We start from the raw sequence: 19,759 nt of genomic DNA, 5'->3' as shown, positions 1-19,759 counted from the left end.
ATTGTAAGGCGTAACCAGGAGCAGATACAGACTCAGATCGCAATTTAGTAACTATGATCAATGAACTTTAGGAGAATCGTCTAAAATAATGAATGGGGCAGTAAGTGGGTACTGACAAGACGCGTTTTATATTCGCTAAGGATGTCGATAACGCGGTAAGGAACACTAGAGCAGGAACTTCAGTTGAAGAGGAATGGACATCTGTCAAAAAGGGCAGTCATAGATTTTGGAAAGACAAACAATGGTAGAAGGAAAGTGATTGCGAAGGAACATTGGATAACAGATGAAATGCTCTAGTTAATCGACGACAGAAGGAAGTGCAAACATGTTCAGGGAGACAGGAATACAGCAATATATATCGCTTAGGAATGAAGTAAATAGCAAGTGCTTGGCAGCCAAAGCGAAATGACTGCAGGAAAGATTTGAACAAATCGAAAAAGAACTGACCGTCAGAAAGACTGACAGCGTCTGGAAAAGTCAGAAAACGATCACTGAAATTAGAAGCAAGGAATTAACTTCAAGAGTGCAATGGGAATTCCAGTTTTAAATGCAGAAGAGAGAGCGGAGAAATGAAAAGAGTGCATTCAGGGTTTCTATGACGACGTGGCAGAAGAAACTGGAACGGATGTGGGGACATACGCGTTCCAATATTAGAAACAGAAAGAGCTCAGGAAGACTTGACATCAAATAAGGCAGAAGGGATACAAACACTCCATAGGATTTTCTAAAATCCTTGGGGGAATTATCAACCAATGAATTTACGAGACTGGCACCATACCAACAGACTTTCGAAAAGATATCATCCACACAACACCAAAGCCCAAACATTCTCGCCCAATCGACGTAACAGGTCATGCATCCAAGCTGCTTATAGGAATAATATACTGGAGAATGTAACAGGAAATAGGGGACCTGTTAGATGTCAGTCAGCTTGGCTTTAGGAAAGGTAACAGCACCAGAGCGGCTGTTCTGACGTTGCACTTGATAATGGAAGCAAGACGAAAAATCATGACACCTTCCTAGGATTCGTCGACGGAGAAAAAACGTTCAGCAACGTAAAGTGGTACAAGATCGAAAGTCTGAGAAAAATTATAGGGAGCTAATGGTACAGAAGGTGATTTACGTTATGTGCAAGAAACAGGGAGGAGAACTGCGACTGGAAGATCGAGAATGAAGTGCTCGGATTAAAATGGATGTAAACATGCATTGTTTCTCCCCTACTGCTCAATCTGTACATCGAAGAAGCGATGAACGAAGTAAAAGAAAGATTCAAGAATGGCATTAAAATTCAAGGTGAAAAGATATCAGTGATAAGATTCCCTGATACCACAGCTATCCTTAGAGAGTGTGGAGAAGGATAACAGGCCCTGATGGATGAAATTAACACTCTAATAAGTACAGAATATGGGTTGAGAGAAAATCGGAAAAAGTCGCTGAGATGTAGCAGAAATGAGAACAGCGAAAACATCACAATTAGTGATCGCGATGTAGACGAAGTTAAGCAATTACTCAAGATGGACGAAGCAAGGAGAGTATAAAAGTTGTACAGGCATAGATGGCATTTCTGGCCGAAAAGAGTGTCGTGGTATCAACCAAAAGTTGTAGTTAAGAAGGAAATCTATGAGAATGTACCTTTGGCGCACAGTAGTGAATCATGGACAGAGGGAAAACTGAAACAGAAGAGAATCTTAGCGTCTAAAGTACAATCCTACAAAAGACTATATAAAATTAAATAGACTGAAAAGATGAAGAAGGTTCTCCAATGCATCGGGAAGAAAAAAACATGTGGAGAACACTGACAATACGAATAGGATGATAGGACGTGTCTTACTATATCAGGGAATGACTTCCATGGTACTAGATAGAGCTGCAGAGGGTAAAAACTGAAGGGAAGACAGAGATTTGAATACATCCAACAACTAATTCAGGACGTAGGGTACATTTTATTCTTGGAGATGAAGAGGTTAGCCCAGGAGAAGAATTAGTGGAGGCGTCGTAGGCCATTACGTTTTATCTTTCTGTAAAGTGTACAGTTTTACATTCCTCAAATTTTAAAGCACGCTGGCAATATTTGCACCATTTGGCAATTTCATCAAGACTCGAGCGAATACTTGCGCAAATTTTTTCACAGAGTACCTCGTTATAGGTAAATATACTGTATCATTGGCAAAAAGTCTGAGGTTACTATGAAACTAGTCTGCAACGGCATTAATATACAACACGAAGAACATAGGTGATACAGTGTTCCTCGAAGCCCAGCTCAAGTTTTGTCTATATCTGTCGATTACTATCACTCTAAGATAAAATGCTGCTCCCTCCCTGCTCGTAAGTCCTCTGTCTAGTCCCAAATTTCGGTTGATACCCTATACGACTCTACTTTCGACAATAAGCATGTGTGTGGTACTGAGTCAAATACTTTACGGAACCACAGAGATATCTCTGTCGGATTTAGGTTTGAGAGCTATGCTAACTCATGTAACGAAAGGTAAATATTACAGTTACACACAATGAAAAGTGGAGCCAAACTTTTTTTCAATTGTTGTTAAAATTAAACATTGATTTTAATAACGGAACTACGTGTTGTGTTAGTATCGCACATGTAGCAGTTTAGCTAACCAAATTTTTCCGAAATTTCTCCGTATTTGTTGTAACCTCCCCCTCACTTACGGCAGTGAAAAATTAAACCCCGTGTACCTAATGGAAATTTGGGGAAAGCAATCGTCACCGAAGTTAATCTGTCGGTAATGAGGGAGGAAGGGTTACATCTAAATGAAAGGAAAAATGCAAACGAAATTGGTGGAAATTAATTTTGAAAAAGGGTAAAGTTAATAAAGAAAGTAAATGTGTGGTCGTTATGTTAACAATTAACTGGCGTTAATTAGATATTTGAGATTTGGGGAAAATTACGGTCACCAGTCTTATGGATATGTGCTATAACAACTGAAAAAGAAACGTTGATGCACATATAATTAGCACTAAACGCGTGGCAACTGAAGGTTGACACATGTTGTGTAAAAACTGAATGTTTGTCAGAAGTAATAAATTTTGCTACATTCTGACTTACTTTAGCAAAAGAATTAATAAAACCGGAAAATTGAAATTTAATTTAGTGACTGAAATTAATAGTGAACTTTGCTTCTGAAGCACTACGAAATTAAACAAAATATGGTTAGTCTTGGGCTACCTCAACAATCATCTCAAAAGGTACTTGAATCTACGCAATTTAGAAATAAGAGATTTAACTTTGAACTTGAATTAAATGATTATGAACAATTAAGAATAGTAAAATTTAGTACGTACCCAGCTGAGCTGCAGTCACAGGTAAGCTAAAATATGGTAACAAATCTCGCAGCCTTAATTTGTGCTTGTGTAATCTAAATATTGTAGCCAGCTATGAATACTTTAACTGAACTTTGAAATTAAAACAGTGAAATCAAATGATATTACTTAAATGCAGGCGTTTGAATTTCAACGACACTCGGCTTCATTCCAGGAAAGGAAGGGACCCTGCTTGGTAATGCAATTGGGACAATGAACAACAAAGGTTGATGCTAAGTTGCTGTATTTTAGTGATGCAAATGGAACAGTCAGAAAAGCTGAGGTCTGCCATACAGTTCTAAAACTTTACGTGCTTTCAGTCTTCCTTGTTGGTTGATTGAAGGTTTGAAGTCGGCGATCGAGGAGGTGGCGACAGTCACTCATTGTAAGCCATCGCTGTTGCAGAAGCTGGATGCTGGCGCGCCTTCTTCTCGACACGGTCACCAGGCGAAATGGGCTCTTGGTGTGTACCAGCTAATGCTTCCCGTCCGCGACACCATGTCAGAAACTATCATAGCCTGTCGAGCGCAATTACATGCTGCCAAACCCCTGAAAGCGCGGCAACTCGCGGGAGCGTCACACACCACATCTGCTCCACTGCCCTACTCCAGCCAGACTCCGCTCTGCCCGCGCTCCACACGGCAGAGTTAACACTACCAAAGATCCTAAACACTTTGGTTCGACACAAGACCTATCGATGTAACCGATCGATAGCATAGTTTTCCCTAGGCAAGACACAGCGTAAAAATGCAAATAATATGTACAAAACAAACCAATGACATCGACATGAATGCATATATATATATAAATTGTAAAACAATTACAATATTTAAAGACACAGAAATGTCATTTCTTCAGGTAACAAAATAAGGAAAAAAATTATAGTACAATAGATGGGAATAGGAGGATATGCATTTCCGGCGTTACATAGTACGATAACTATTGTTTCTGTACTTGGTCAAGTAAAAGTAAATAATCGTTTGAAACACAGCACTGACAATTGTTTATTTGAACAAACGATAGAATTGCATTTCTTCAGTGAATTCATGTGTTTTCTGCCACTGTCAGTCTTCTAGTGTACCACTTCTATAGGAACAGAAGACTAAATATCGATTTGGCAGGAAGCATTTAATTTTATGACAATTCCACAACAACACACGTGTAATGTTCATTACACTTTTATAATAAATGGCTTCTGTTTCTGTCCCTAGTGTTTGGTTTTTGCGCAAAATTAGTGATTCATATAGCGACTTTAGTTTAATGTCCGCCTACTTAGCTGGGTGGTAACGTACTCGCCTCTCATGCAAGCGGGCCTGGATTCGATTCCCGGCCGGGTTGGAGATTTTCTCCGCTCGGTGACTGGGTATTGTGTTGCCCTCATCATAATTACATCCTCATCACCGGCGTGCAAGTCGCGCAATGTGGCGTCGAATGAAGTGAGACTTACACTTGGCAGCCGAACTGCCCCGAATAGGGGCCTCCCGACCAACGATCCCATACGCTCATTTCATTTCATTTTATTTAATTCAGTACAGATGCCGAAACAATATGAAGGTAAGAAGAAAAATGCACAAGGTGTTAAAAAACTGTTGAATACTATGAGAGGTGGTAGCACTCATCGGAACAAGAAAGGTAAGCCTTATAAACATGGGTTCGGAAACGAGTACTTTCCGAGATAAATACATGTTTATAGTAAGGGCTGCGCGACGCTTGGTTGCGGATATCAGCACAGTCGTTGTATTGGTGCTCCGTCAAATGTGTCGCCAGAGTATTATGGTGTCTTACTTACAGTACTCTGCCTGCCATTAGGTGGTCTCAAGTCAGTCGTGTGGTTCTAGTCGTGCTGTAGGCTAAGTTAGTTTTCGTCGTGTTAGTATGCCTTAGTGCGCAGTACTGTCAATCCTGGGTACGTGGCATGGTGTTTTACCTTCTTACATACGCGGATTCACTTATGTGTTTACTGTTATTGCGCTGTTTGTATTTGCAGATGGTGTAGCACATTTGCATTTTCTCTCTTCCACAACTTGCTACCAATGGGAGCCTACTACTCGTCAAGTGAAATGGCGTACATGATATTCTGCTATGGTTTAACAAACGCACGTTGCCTGCGAGCCTATGCTCTCTACGCTGAAAAATATCCACAGCGCAGAGTGCCCTCTGATAAGCTGTTCGGCAGACTTATCCATCGTCTGAGGCATACAGATACCCTTGCACCTCGAAAGACTGACAATGGAAGGTCCCGCATAGTCCGCACGCCCGACATGGAGAAGCGTTCGGTGGAAGAAATCCCTGGGACCAGTGCGCGACGATTGGCAACTGCAGATGGCGTTTCTCACTCTCTGATGTGGGATGCACTGCATGAGCAACTGTAGTATACATATCATCTACAGTACTGTAAGGCCCTAAGGCCACAGGACCATCATAGCAGACGGCGGTTCTGTCAGTGGCTGTTTCAGAAGTGTGCCGAACATACACTGTTCACATCCAAGATTCTGTTTACCGATGTGGCAGGGTTCACAAGAGATGACATTGTGAATTTTCATAACCACCAGGTATGGGCAGATGTAAATTCCCAAGCAGTTCAAGAAAGAGAGCATCAACATCAATTCTCAATCAACGTATGGGCACGCGTACTTGGCGATAGATTTATAGGGTCATATGTGTGTGAACATCTGACTAAGACATTTCATGACCGCTGGATTGGTCGGGGGTGGGGGCATACAACTTGCCTTGCTCGTTCCCCAGACCTCAGTCCCATAGTCCTTTGGTTGCGGAGACACTTGAAGGAGTTCGTATACGCCACGCCAATCAACGATGTGCGAACACTACAGGGTCGCGCTTTCAATGTGTGCCAGCAGGTACGGCAATGGGTGGGTATACTTCAAACGGTGCGTCAATCCTTACACCGGAGGGCAGGGGCGTGTATTGTCATAGAGGACAGCTTGAAAACCTACTGTAAACACGTGTTTATCGCAGAAAGTATACATTTTCGGACCCATGTTTGTTGGACTTATTTTTCTTGTGTAGATTAGTACTATCACCTTTCAAAGTATTCATACCTGTTTTTTGAATACTCTGTATTACAGTTACAGAGAAAATTCTTGTAGTGAATTAGATATAAATATTCTTTCGTCTCAAAATCTTCGTCATTCATCGCATTTTAGATCAGAGAACCGACAGTCTTCCTTTCCACTCACGGAAATATCCGTCAGAGTTTCGAAATGTGTTCGCATCACAGCTTTGTGCAGCCATTTGGCTTAAAAATCTCTCATTTAAATGTAAGTCTCCAGACATGGCTTCGTCATTCATCAGTGGGAAAGCTGTAACAAGTTTTGAGGTTACGTAAAACATATTATGAGGTTGAAGACAAGGTAGAGTAGAAGAAAGATCTTGAAATTAATATTTCATAAATTACCTCACATATTCTCACGAGGAAGATGTTTAATAACTTCTGTCATTCAATTTAGTTCCAAGTGAGTGCTCTGAAATAGAAGGACATTTGCACTTGCTTCGTTAAGATGCTATTTCTTACCTTCAACCTGTAAATTCACTGTGTAATAGCGAAAAAAGTGTCACTCTTTATTTTTGTATTTGTAAAACTGTTTGGTTCATGGAACATACTCATATTTTCGGTGCAACCGGACGCTGCATAAGATTTCACCGCTATAACGAGCTTTTGATTCAAGTTTTACTGACACAGCTGGCCATTTTCCTTCATTATTACCGTCATTCTGCGAATTTTCGATCTACAACCAAACTTGCTCAAGATGACTTTTCGAAACTACGCACTATCATTGTCTTGGTATTTACGAATGCTCGTCATTCCATGACTACTGCTAATGATGCTTGCAATGCATACTCACGACTTGTTTGCGTTTGGAACGAATGGTTCAAATGGCTCTGAGCACTATAGGACTTACCTTCTGAGGTCATCAGTCCCCTAGAACTTAGAACTACTTAAACCTAACTAACCAAAGGACATCACACACATCCATGCCCGAGGCCGGTCGCGCGGTTCCAGATTGAAGCGCCTAGAACCGCTCGGCCACACCAACCGTCCATTTGGAACGATTTGAGGATTGTGTAGAAAGCAACCAGGACAGGTTTTCGTACTTTAATTGTAATTTCAAAATGGTGGTCTAGGCATTAAATGTTTTTACTTTAAAATAACTTTGTTTAATAAATTCGGACAGTGTTAGAAGGAGAAAATTTTAGTGACTGGGGAGAAGAAAGGAATTTCATAGGGTTTCATTCTGCTGCTGCTTCTGATACATGTGAATGACCTTCGACTTAATATACATCAAGCAGAATTGATATTTTCTGCAGATGATCCTATTGTTACAATGAATCCCAATAGAGAGAGAAAATAATATAAGTAATTGTTTACGGTGGTTTTCAACTATTAAGTGGATCTCCGACAACATAATTTATTCCCTACTTCAGTAGTATAAGATCACATTGAAAAATGGGATTATCATCCTTCAGGTGAAGATCATTCATTTTCATGTATTGACGAAGTTAACAAATCCTTTCTTTACTATGTCTAGTGAGGTACAGAAACGTAACTGACATGATAACACAATGACAAATATATCAGGTAACATAGAAAATTTTTTGAATTTTGCTCTTGTGGGGTCCACAGTCACGGTATAAGGAAGGAAACAGTCTGTCCTGTTAGGTAATTTCTACTCTAAGTCATTTACGAGCACTTACCACAAACCTCAAGCCAAATGTGGTGTGTAGCATGATACTTGCGATAAAATGTAATGTGAAGCTGGAGGCTTGCGAGAAGTGCTTGAAAATAACTGAGGATCGAAAGTAGCTAATAGCGTGGACAATAGATACCTTACTGCCTGTTTGGAACATGTTTCCTTTCTTAAAGCATAGAAAACACGTGTTGCTACTCTACAATTATTTATTTCAAGTTTCTGCTAACAGTCACTTTTTATTTTATGCTTAATCAACATAATGAATCGCGTTTCGAACATGTTTTGTTCATTTTCAAGCGTTTGTACACACATACATACATACATACATTCATCGAGAAATGTTACTTAAAAATAAACAGTTTCAAACTAGATAAATCTAGAACAATTTTTTTTTACTGTAGCTGCTGGTGTGGCATTTGGGTAGAAGGAGGGGGGCAGTGTATATCTAGAAATCGAAGTCAGTGATGTCTTCTGCCGGTTTTCTTCTTTGTTGTTGACTATGTATATCACAGCCTGTATCGGATGCAGATAGATTTGCATCAATTATGTGTTACGAAAATAGTGTGAAAGGCTTTTATATGACAGTTGATCACTTACAGTTACATCCTCTTGCTGCTTCAGTTGTATCACTGGTGTAATGGCGGAGCTGTTGATTGACATTACACTATTGCACATTATATTTTTTCACTGAATGCCACTGCACAAATTGCTTCGACGTTATACACACAACACAAGATGGCGGACTGTAGCATGTGAAACTTCCTGGCAGATTAAAACTGCGTGCCGGACCGAGACTCGAACTCGGGACCTTTGTCTTTCGCGGGCAAGTGCTCTACCAACTGAGCTACCCAAGCACGACTCACGCCCCGTCCTCACAGCTTTACTTCTGCCAGTACCTCGTCTCCTACCTTCCAAACTTAACAGAAGCTCTCCTGCGAACCTTGCAGAACTAGCGCTCCTGAAATAAAGGATATTGAGGAGACATGGCTTAGCCACAGCCTGGGGGGTGTTTCCAGATTGAGATTCCAGAAGGTAGGAGACGAGGTACTGGCAGAAGTAAAGCTGTGAGGACGGGGCGTGAGCTGTGCTTGGGTAGCTCGGTTGGTAGAGCACATGCTCGCGAAAGGCAAAGGTCCCGAGTTTGAGTCTCGGTCCGCACACAGTTTTAATCTGCCAGGAAGTTTCATATTAGCGCACACGCCGCTGCAGAGTGAAAATCTCATTCTGTAGCATGTGAGTCTGTATAGATCGATATTCTTGGTTCCAGTCGATTATTTACATTGACATATCATGAATCTATTCAGTTAGAACTGGCTTAAGAGTGTTGAAGAATTTTGAGTTTTTCATTAAGAATGTTATCTCCATGCATTGTGTTATGTATGAAAATTTCCATTTCTTCCATGATGTCCATTCTTTTAATTTTTCCTACTTTGTGTAAGATTTCGAGGTTGTTTTCGATTATCAAAGGGTGGCCTGTGCTTTAATGTGAGTTGCTACTGCTGATTTGTCACATTTATCAAGCCTGTAGCAGTGTAAATGTTCTTTGAATCGGGTTCTGAAATTTCTACCTGTTTGGCCGATAAATATCTATTACATTGTGTTGTGTACATAGTTCCGCGTAGTCAGCGCGTACACAACTTTCCCACTAGAGCGCGCCCCGCTAAGCACAACAGCGCAGGTGCAGCGGTCGTCCATCTCCGCACTACAAGATGCCGCTGTCTTAGAGACGGACTAAATTCTGCTTCCGCCAATCCGCGTATTAATATGTATCGCAGCCAATGAGATTGCTGCTAACGTAGAACCTTTTCTACTCACGGATCACACTCGCGTAGTGATACCTGAACACTACAGGTATTATAACGAGTTTACAGACCTCCGATTAGTCAGTCTGCATTAGTCTGCAGTCAAGTTTCAGTCTGCGCCTAATAAGATTACCATATTCCTGTACATAGCCATGAAGAGAAATGTATAGACACTTTGTCAAGTATCAAGACCAAAGGAACTTCAGATTGTCAATTGTAAACAGCATCCAGAATCAAGTTACGTAATATCTATGAGTTTTATTATTTCAATAAATGTGTGTGAAAATTAATCAAGTTTTGTTTAAAGTTGGTCACCGTCAATCTGCTACTCTAAGTGTGCAAGTGGCATTTCTATCGTCTGACCTAACGGCAGAAGATACACACGCCACAATAAGACCACGAGACATATTGCTGACACTCGCCTACTTCGTTAGAGCGACGAGTCAAATAATCTGATGGTGTGTGTACCGAAGGTCTTCCAGTACGCACACCACACATTGGCTGCAGGTAATTTTGTACATGCCCTACGATGTTTTTACGGTATTTCAGTAGGGCACGTTTCTGTGAGTTGCCAGGGACAGAGTCCAAGATGGCCGCCGCAGGGCTGCCACGGGGGATTACCACGTAAATTTCTCTCCCTAAATCCGCCGTCCGCCGGCCCGTCCGTAACTGATACCTAAATAGGGCGTCCCCTGGGGCCCCGGTCGCTCTAACGTCTCCACAAAGGGCGGCGCGGCCGGGCGACAATGTCCTCGCAGGGTGGCGCATTCTCGCCTTGCAAAACGGTCCGCCGCGCTGAGCCGCTAAAAAAGACGGCGTCTAGCGTTTCATCACCTCGGCCCGCGTCTCGCGTTGCGCAGGTGGCGGGCTTCGGGGCCCTCCCCGTCCGCATTCTCCACCTCGTCCGTCACTGGCCGGCCGCCGCCCACGCACAAAAGCGGTCGCCCTCCGCCTCCGCCTGTGCAGCCCAGATCTGGCAGATGAGAAGAAAATATCTGCAAAATGATCCGCCACGCAGCTTAAAGGTCGGACCGTGGGTGTGGGGGAATCCCATTTACGCTGCTAGAGCGCTGCATTATTGCTGGCCGTTGCCGCTTAAAACGTCCCAGCGGGGTCCACTGTCTCCATAATCTGAGGCGGCGATGACCGCCCCTCGCACCTGCACGGTCCTACTACCTTCAATTTATACAGGAACACCACCTGTGGGCGCATTTCATAATTCAGGAATGTAAAATTGTGTACGTCATAATAAGAACAAAAAAAAAAAAAAAGAAAAACTCTTTCCTTTCGGGAAACAATCCCCAGCACATAGGCTGTGGCTGAACCAGTTCTCCGCATTACCCTTCCTTCCCGGAGTGCTAGTTCTGCAAGATATGCAGAAGGGTATCTGTGAAGTTTGGAAGGTAGTACAGAGGTACTTGCAGAAGTAAACGTTTAAGGGCGCATTGTGAGTCGGGTTTATTTATTTTGTTTATTTGTTTTGTAAGTAGGCTGTTTAGGTTTTTTATATTGGTGTAGCGCTCTGTATGAAAATCGCTGCCTGTGCTGTGTACAGTCTGTGGCTGTTTGGCATTGTTGTAATATTCGCTTTTGTAGTGTTGGCCAGTTGGATGTGAACAGCGCATAGTGTTGAGCAGTTGGAGGTGAGCCGCCAGCAGTGGTGGATGTGGGGAGAGAGATGGCGGAGTTTTGAGAGCGGATGATCTGGACGTGTGCCCATCAGAGGCAGTAAATTTGCAAGACAGGATGTCATGAACTGATATATATATATATATTATGACTTTTGAACACTATTAAGGTAAATATATTGTTTGTTCTCTATCACAATGGAAAATTGTACTGAAATGCAGGAGGATCTGCAGCGAATTGACGCATGGTGCAGGGAATGGCAATTGAATCTCAATGTAGACAAGTGTAATGTGCTGCGAATACATAGAAAGAAAGATCCTTTATCATTTAGCCGTAATATAGCAGGTCAGCAACAGGAAGCAGTTAATTCCATAAATTATCTGGGAGTACGCATTAGGAGTGATTTAAAATGGAATGATCACATAAAGTTGATCGTCGGTAAAGCAGATGCCAGACTGAGATTCATTGGAAGAATCCCATCCGAAAACAAAGGAAGTAGGTTACAGTACGCTTGTTCGTCCACTGCTTGAATACTGCTCAGCAGTGTGGGATCCGTACCAGATAGGGTTGATAGACGAGATAGAGAAGATCCAACACAGAGCAGCGCGCTTCGTTACAAGATCACTTAGTAATCGCGAAAGCGTTTCGGAGATGATACATAAACTCCAGTGGAAGACTCTCCAGGAGAGACGCTCAGTGGCTCAGTACGGGCTTTTGTTGAAGTTTCGAGAGCATATCTTCACCGAGGAGTCAAGCAGTATATTGTTCCCTTCTACGTATATCTCGCGAAGAGACCACGAGGATAAAATCGGAGAGATTAGAACCCACACAGAGGCATACCGACAATCCTTCTTTCCACGAACAATACGAGACTGGAATACAAGGGTACTCAAGGTACCCTCCGCCACACACCGTCAGTTGGCTTGCGGAGTATGGATGTAGATGTAGATGTAGAAAATATTTCATTTGGTAACTATGCCTATCAGTAGTTAATGACTTCAGTAGTTAGAATCTTTTATTTAGCTGGCAGTATTGGCGCTCTCTGTATCGCAGTAGTAGGAGTAACGAAGATTTTTGTGAGGTAAGTGATTCATGAAAAGTATAGGTTATTGTTAGTCAAGGCCATTCTTTTGTAGGGATTATTGAAAGTCAGATTGCGTTGTGCTAAAAATATTGTGTCAGATTATTGATGATCTGAATAACTAAAGAGAGAAATGTTTGTGCATGTTCAGATTTGCTCAGTTGTTTGAAAATCAAATAATGTAGTGGTTTACCAGCACAGTAATTCATTAAATTTTTCTAAGGGGAGGTTTCAATTTATTTATTTTTCATGGAGATACATCCCGTCTCTGTAACTAAATAAAAGGCAGTTTGTTTTTTCCATGCACCTTTCGCTCCTTTATTTGTGAAACATTTTCAGTGGCCAGAATACCTGGTTCTTTATTGTATATAATAAGTTCGTCGTACAATAGATTAATTTATCATGGCCGGGGTTCAAAGTCGTATACAAATTTTTTGAAGAACATCATCTGTTATTGCTGTATTTCTACAGAGAAAAGACTTAGTTTTGACGATGAAATGTAGACACGTCGGAGGATTTTAAAGTCTGACACCTGCTGAAGCAAAATCAAAGACGAAATTGCAATTCTGAAAAAATAAATTGTACATTCGGCGACGAATATGATGTCCTTTAAACATTATGTAATAGTTAAAAGCATGTTACGATATTACGCTTTCTGTTCTTATTCTGTTGTTTTTTCAGGTCAGAAGCAACGATTGCAGCACAAGTTTCGTAACGTTAAACTTTACGCTTGGTGGTACTCACGACATACGATGGTGTTAATACATGTTTGTCATCCTGGAAATTCATTTACTCTGTGTGTATTCTTCAGGTATTTTCGGCGGCTTTCCAAAACATTTATTTCAACATTTAACTTCCAGTTCTCACTGGATATGGTATGTGTGTCTTTACAGTGTGTTGTTGTTATTGTTGTGGTCTTCAGTCCTGAGACTGGTTTGATGCAGCTCTCCATGATACTCTATCCTGTGCAAGCTTCTTCATCTCCCAGTACCTACTGCAACCTACATCCCTGTGAATCTGCTTAGTGTATTTATCTCTTGGTCTCCCTCTACGATTTTTACCCTCCAAGCTGCCCTCCAATACTAAATTGGTTATCCCTTGATGCCTCACAACATGACCTACCAACCACAAACTTCTCTTCTCCCAAATCCTATTCAGTACCACCTCACTAGTTATGTGATCTACCCATCTAATCTTCAGCATTCTTCTATACCACCACATTTCGAAAGCTTCTATTCTCTTCTTGTCCAAACTATTTATCGTCCATGTTTCACTTCCATACATGGCTACACTCCATACAAATACTTTCAGAAACGACTTACTGACACTTAAATATATACTCGATGTTAACTAATTTCTCTTCTTCAGAAACGCTTTCCTTGCCATTGCCAGTCTACATTTTATATCCTCTCTACTTCGACCAACATCAGTTAATTTGCTCCCCAAATAGCAAAACTCCTTTACTACTTTAAGTGTCTAATTTCACAATCTAATTCCTTCAGCATCACCCGACTTAATTCGACTACATTCCATTATCCTTGTTTTGCTTTTGTTGATGTTCATCTTATACCCTCCTTTCAAGACACTATCCATTCCGTTCAACTGCTCTTCCAAGTCCTTTGCTGTCTCTGACAGAATTACGATGTCATCAGCGAACCTCAAAGCTTTTAGTTCTTCTCCAAGAATTCTAATACCTACACCGAATTTTTCTATTGTTTCCTTCATTGCTTGCTCAATATACAGATTGAATAACATCGGGGAAGGGCTACAACCCGGTCTCACTCCATTCCCAACCACTGCTTCCCTTTCATGCCCCTCGACTCTTATACCTGCTATCAGGTTTCTGTACAAATTGTAAATAGTCTTTCGTTCCTTGTATTTTACCCCTGCCACCTTCAGAATTTGAAAGAGAGTATTCCAGTCAGCATTGTCAAAAACTTTCTCTAAGTCTACAAATACGTAGGTTTACCTTTCCTTAATCTAGCTTCTAAAATAGCTCGTAGGGTCAGTATTGCCCCACGTGTTCCAATATTTCTACGGAATCCAAACTGGTCTTTCCCGAGGTCGGCTTCTACTAGTTTTTCCATTCGTCTGTCAGGAATTCGCGTTAGTATTTTGCAGCCGTGACTTATTAAACTGATAGTTCGGTAATTTCACATTTGTCAACACCTACTATCTTTTGTATTGGAATTATTATATTGTTCTTGAAGTCTGGGGTATTTCGCCTGTCTCATACATCTTGCTCACCAAATGGAAGAGTTTTGTCAGGGATCTTTCTCGCAAGGCTGTCAGTAGTTCTAACTACTTGTTTTGACTCAGGTCTATCAGTGCTCTATCAAACTCTTCACACAGTATCATATCTCCCATTTCATCTTCTACAACCTCTTCCACTTCCATAACATTGTCCTCAAGTACATCGCCCTTGTATAGACCCTGTATATACTCCTTCCACCTTTCTGCTTTCCCGTCTTTGCTTAGAACTGGATTTCCATCTGAGCTCTTGATATTCATACAAGTCGTTCTCTTTTCTCCAAAGGTCTCTTTAATTTTCCTGTAAGTAGTATCTGTTTTACCCCTAGTGAGATAAGCATCTACATCCTTACTTTTTTCCTCTAGCCATGCCTGCTTAGCCGTTTGCACTTCCTGTCGATTTCGTTTTTGAGACGTTTGTATTCCTTTTTGCCTGTTTCATATTCTGCATTTATATATTTTCTCCTTTCATCAATTACATTCAATATTTCTTCTGTCACCAAAGGGTTTCTACTAGCCCTCGTCTTTTTACCTACTTGATGCTCTGCTGCCTTCAGTACTTCATCCCTCAAAGCTACCCATTCTTCTTCTACTGTAGTTCTTTCCACCACTCCTGGTAATGTTCCCTTATGCTCTCCCTGAAACTCTGTACAACCTCTGGTTTAGCCAGTATATCCAGGTCCCACCACCTTAAATTGCCACCTTTTTGCAGTTTCTTCACTTTTAATCTCCAGTTTATAACCAATAGATTGTGGTCAGTGTCCACATCTGCCCCTGGAAATGTCTTACAATTTAAAACCTGGCTCCTAAATCTCTGTCTTACCATTATATAATCTATCTGATACCTGTCAGTATCTCCAGGCTTCTTCCATGTATACACCCTTCTTTTATGATTCTTGAACCAAGTGTTAGCCATGATTATGTTATGCTCTGTGCAAAATTCTACCAGGCGGCCTCCTCTATTATTTCTTACCCCCAATCCCTATTCACCTACTTCGTTTCCTTCACTCCCTTTTCTACTGCCGAATTCCAGTCACCCATGACTATTAAATTTTCGTCGCCCTTCTTTATCTGAATAATTTCTTTTATTTTATCATACATTTCTTCAATTTCTTTGTCATCTGCAGAGCTATTGGCATATAAACTTATACTGCTGTAGTAGGCGTGGGCTTCGTGTCTATCTTGGCCACACTAATGCGTTCACTATGCTGTTTATAGTACCTTACCCACACTCCTATTTTTATATTCATTGTTAAACCTATTCCTGCCTTACCCCTACTTGATTTTGTATTTATAACCCTGTATTCGCCTTACCAAAACTCTTGTTCCTCCTGCCACCGAACTTCACTAATTCCCACTATATCTAACTTTAACATATCCATTTCCCTTTTTAAATTTTCTAACCTACCAGCCCGATTAAGGGATCTGACATTCCACGCTCCGAATCGTAGAACGCCAGTTTTCTTTCTCCTGATAACGACGTCGTCTTGTTGGTTGGTTTGGGAAAGGAGACCATACAGCGTGGTCATCGGTCTCATCGGATTAGGGAAGGATTGGGAAGGAAGTCGCCCGTGCCCTTTCAGAGGAACCATCCCGGCATTTGCCTGGAGTGATTTAGGGAAATCACGGAAAACCTAAATCAGGATGGCCGGACGCGGGATTGAACCGTTGTCCTCCCGAATGCGAGTCCAGTGTCGATGTCCTCTTGAGTAGTCCCCGCCCGGAGATCCGATTGGGGGACTATTTTACCTCCGGAATATTTTACCCAAAAGGACGCCATCATCGTTTAACCATACAGTAAAGCTGCATGCCCCCGGTAAAAATTACGGCTGTAGTTTCCCCTTGCTTTCAGCCCTTCGCAGTACCAGCACAGTACCGCCGTTTTGGTTAGTGTTAAAATGCCAGATCAGTCAATCATCCAGACTGTTGCCCCTGCAACTACTCATAAGGCTGCTGCCCATCTTCAGGAACCACACGTTTGTCTGGCCTCTTAACAGATACCCCTACGTTGTGGTTGCACCTACGGTACGGCTATCTGTATCGCTGAGGCACGCAAGCCTCCCCACCAACGGCAAGGTCCATGGTTCATGTGTAGTGTTGCCAACTTTCTCTGCGTGTTTATCCTTCGTCTTTTCTTTGTCCTATGGTGTGTATAGGTGGCTTGATATTTGCTCATTTGTTATTTATGTGTGTGTGTGTGTGTGTGTGTGTGTGTGTGTGTGTGTGTGTGTGTGTGTGTGTGCGTGTGTGTGCGTGTGTGTCTGTGTGTATGAGAGAGAGGGAGGGAGAGACATTAATTATTTAGTCTGGGTATGTGTTTTTCATCTGTTTGTTATTGTTTTAGAAGCTAAAATGATCAGTGAGTTACTTCTCCTATTGACTTCGTCATTAATTACTTTTTTTTCATTGGGAAGGCTCTTTGTATATTAAATTTTTCGTGCAGTGTTAGGAGTTTTTGTCATAATTGTTTACTTTAATAATTCTCATTTTCCGTGTTGGATGGTTCATGTTCAAGTTTTATCAGGTGTTCGGCAAAGGTAGAATGGCTGTTTTCATGCTTCCAGCTTCTTATATGCTTTTTATACTTCTAGTTTTTAAATTATTACCTGTCATTCTCCATTAAAATGATCCACATTCTTGACATTCCAATGGTATACACCTGCTCCTTGGTACCTGTACTCATGTCTGGTTTCTCAAACGGCGTTTGTCAGTGTGACTGGACTAAGCAATGTGTAATCTTTGTTTCTGTAGTGTATTTGCTATTCTGTGTGTTTGTTTGCATTAGTACATTAAACGTACCATTTCTTCCTGTTAATCATGTCATGAGTGTTACTTGGTCGTATTTCTATGTTACTGTAGTGTCTGTATTGTTTGTGTGGTTCTATTCTATGGTGTTTGTGTTCTCAGCTCGCTTTTTTGGTGTTTTGATCTTGTGGCTGAGTCTTTATGATACATTGGTGTTATAACCATTGATTTTCGCAACTTTTTTTTTGCCTGTATTTCTTTTTCATTGTTTCCTTTGCTGAGTTGAATGTTGTGTAGTCTGCGTAATATGTGTTGTTGGTCGCCTTATTTTCGTACATGAAGCCGTGCAAAATGGTGTGGGTTCTTAGTGTAGACAGTTATTGCTGTTGTGATGTTTAGTTCATCTAATTTTCATACAAAACCAGTTCAAAAAATGTATCAGCATAGAACTGAGAAAATGTTCTGCAACAAGAACTGAAAATGAATTTATGTTGTTTAAAAAATTATACAGGGTGAGTCTAAGTGTTTACACCGGGGCGCACACGTTACGTCATGGAGTCAACTTTTGTTTCAGACGAAATGTTCGCTGACACTTCCCAGTGGGGCTTGGGATGCTTTGGTGTTCGCCGACCACGGGACGACGAGATTTCGACGAACTAACGTGGTGTATCAACCAGGTATGCCGCACTCTACGTAGTCCAGCAAACTGATAGAGTGATTTTAAGCAAAAAAAAAAAAAAAAAAAAAAACTTCAGAATGTGTCTCTAGGCAGAGAAAGATATTTTAGAAGCGTATCATGAAAATTAATTTTGCTGGGCCTACCCCATTTTCATACGGAGCAGATGACTGCATTACAGGCAACACACAAGACATACGCTCTACGCAGAGCTCTCACCGGCTGCTGCCTCTCAGGGGCACCTCTAGGAAAGGCCCAGCGAAGCCAGGAAGCGTCAGCGCACGTTTTGACACTCACAAGGGATGTTCGCTATGACGTGATCTATCACACCAAAACGTTTGATGAGAAGCGCTTAAAACGCCGTGTATATTCTCCTGCATAGAAAATGTTGACTTGGATTTTTTACTAATCTATTGCTTGTTAAATGTAATTATGTGCTTATAATGGCAAAGTTTAGCATTTTCATTCGTACATCGTTGTAATTGGTTGCACTGCAGTACAATTAACAACTTTAGCGAGAAAAGAAAAAGATAGCTCGGTGCCAGAACTGTCCACGAAACGAAAAACTTCTGCGTTCGAGCGCCATTCTGGCACAGAAGTTTGAAAGTCCCAGAGTTTCGAATCGCCGCACATCTACCTGCAGAGTGGGCAGTAGTTTCTTAATGACATCATTGGTAGCAGGATGTTCTTTTAAAATAATACTTTACCAAGCAGCCGGCGGCTCTGGCCGCTTCAGTCCGGAACCTCGCACCTGCTACAGTCGCAGGCTCAAATCCTGCCTCAGGCATGGTTCAAAAATGGTTCAAATGGCTCTGAGCACTATGGGACTTAACATCTTAGGTCAAAATCTAACTAACCTAAGGACATCACACGCATCCATACCCGAGGCAGGATTCGAAATTACGACCGTAGCAGTCGCGCGGTTCCAGTCTGAAGCGCCTAGAACCGCGTGGCCACCGCGGCCGGCGCCTCGGTCATGGATGTCTGTGATGTCCTTAGGTTAGAAGTAGTTCTAAGTCTAGGGGACTAATGACCTCAGATGTTGAGTGCCATAGTGCTCAGAGCCACTTGAACCATTTGAACCTTTGCCAAGCACTGTGAGCCGTGGTAAAAATTGCTGTTTTGAAGAGCGCGCCGTAGCGCGCTGTGTGAAGCAGTCGCCCTCCGTTTCTGGCGGAGGCGCCGCTGTGGCAGTCGCAGGTTTGGTGTCTCCCTCTGGTGGGAAAGGGGAAAGGTTGCCTGTTCACGTGCATTTAAGGGGCGCTATGAGCTCGCCAGTTGGTCAGTCTGAGTGGGTCTGGAGTCAGTCTGGGGTCAGTCTCTCGTCCCCAGCTTGCTAGTCTGTCTCACGTCCGAATTTATGGCGCAGTGAGAGAACTCAACGAGTGGTCACCCGGTCGCGGGCTTAGTTCCTGCATCTGAGTCTGCGCGTTAGGCCGCCAGTCTGCTCGAATTGCTGAGGCAACGGTCATCGGCGGTTGGATCGATTGGTTGGTCGGTCGCGCACTGAGACACATGATGACTTGTCCGCCTCAAGCTTCGGCGCATG

This window comes from Schistocerca piceifrons, chromosome 9 (genome assembly GCF_021461385.2).
Source record: "Schistocerca piceifrons isolate TAMUIC-IGC-003096 chromosome 9, iqSchPice1.1, whole genome shotgun sequence".
Lineage (NCBI taxonomy): Eukaryota > Metazoa > Arthropoda > Insecta > Orthoptera > Acrididae > Schistocerca > Schistocerca piceifrons.
The sequence above is the reverse complement of the archived record's forward strand: the minus strand, read 5'-3'. Positions refer to the sequence as shown.